We start from the raw sequence: 1,911 nt of genomic DNA on the forward strand, positions 1-1,911 counted from the left end.
ATTCAGAAGAAACATCAGTTTGTGTAGCAGAAGACCAAACTACCTCTATTTCCCTAAATGCAGAATAGTCAGCTGTCACCTCCAGTCATTTTCCATCAGAAAGAAATGTAGACAGTGACACTCACAACAAAGATGAGCCTCTGAAAGTGGCCTAAGAACCAAGGAAACTGTAGGGGCTTGTAGATGTCATTGGGCAAGAGTGAAGGCAGCTTGTCCTGATGATGGATTGCTTGTAATTAGCCATACTAAAGACCTTAATCTTAAATGGTTTGATCTGCTCAGGGGATAAACTGAACCAGTATGCTCACACAGCTGAGTTAATCTCTTTATGCACTGGGATTTGTTGACGGTCATTCACCTCTAAGATTTGTTAGTCCCATGCAAACAAATGGCAATGGAGTGGGAAGGTTGATAACTATTGACTCTTGGGGCAGTCACTGCTCAGTGACTCCCACTCCCCCCTGGGCTGGAGTTAGTACGTAACACTGAGCTGTCTTGGGGAAAACCCTCTCATCCAAGTACAAGGCAGGAGACCTTGTTTCCTGGATCTGTTTCAAGCCTGGTACCAGCTCTGCACCTTTCTGCTGTTTTCCTCACTACCTCCACAGCCCTCTACACCATTGCCCTGGGCAGGCCACGACTCCAGCTGGTCATTCTCCACCATGCTTGGAAAGCAGACACCAGGGGAAGCCGTCAGTCTCAGTCTCCTTGGTGCTTTATAAGCAACCTGTGAGGATGTCCAGAAGAAAGTGAGTCCAAGTGCTGTGGTGAGCAAAGGCAGTCAGACCACTCCAGAGGTGGCTAGCCCTGAGTAGTATGGGCACTTGCCAAGCCAATGACCTTGGCCAGGCAATGAGCGCTCTCCCCACAAGCAGACCCAACAGAAAATATTGGTGAGGCAGAGTTAATAATTCCTGCCAAGGGCCTGGGGTCAGCTTGCCAAAGGCATCGCCTTAGGGGAGCTGCAATCCCCAGAGATGCCCTCACTATCCCAACTGCCCTAGCTGTTCAGGGAGCTTTTCTCCAGGGTGACCTGGAGTCACAGATGACCACCACATCTTGTGATTTCTCACAGTCCACACAGCTTCCCACACCCTGGGCAGAGCAGGAGGTACAGTTCATGACCTGGTCCCTTGTATTTGCCAGGGCAGGGATCTTCACTCCCTGCAAACACCCCAGGCAGAGGTTAGAGGTGCTCACAGCACTAGACTCCTGGACACAGCTGCCGGTGCAGGTGACCAGGTTGGATATTAGGAAAAGGTTCTTCAGCCAGAGGGTGGTGGAGCGCTGGAACAGGCTCCCCAGGGAGGCAGTCACCACACCAAGCCTGATGCTACTCAAGAAGCACTTGGACAACGCCGTCAGACACATGGTGTGAATATTGGGGTTGTCCTGCGCAGGGACAGGAGCCGGACTCGGTGCTCCAACTCAAAATATTCTATGGTTCTATGATTCTCTGCCAACCTGCCGCTGGACTGGGCGCTGTTCCCCTCTCCGGAGGCGCCAGAGAAGGGCCGGCCCCTGAGCTCCCCCCGCCTCCTGCCTCCAAGCGGGGCAGCGCATTCCCTTCTAGGGATCACCGGTGGGATCAGAAATCGCGCTGCATGTGGGGAAAAATGACTTGGGAGGAGAAACCGACAACACCCACCTCCTGCCCCACAACTCCCTCACCGGAGAGAGCCCCCGCCCTCACGCGCGCTTCCCGCCGCGGGGTGACCGTTAACGCCCGCCAAGCCCTCCCCTCAGAGACGGCCGCCAGTACACCGCCCTGCCCTGAGTGACACCGGCGTTCGCCAATCGGGTAGCAGACGGTCGGTACCGCCTCTCGTCCCCTCCGGTACGGCCCGGAGCTGACAGGCTGGGGCAGAGCGGCCGCCCGCTCAGCCGGGGAGGGAAGGACAGAGGAGGGGC

Source organism: Phalacrocorax carbo, chromosome 2, assembly GCF_963921805.1.
Source record: "Phalacrocorax carbo chromosome 2, bPhaCar2.1, whole genome shotgun sequence".
In the NCBI taxonomy this organism is placed as follows: Eukaryota; Metazoa; Chordata; class Aves; order Suliformes; family Phalacrocoracidae; genus Phalacrocorax; species Phalacrocorax carbo.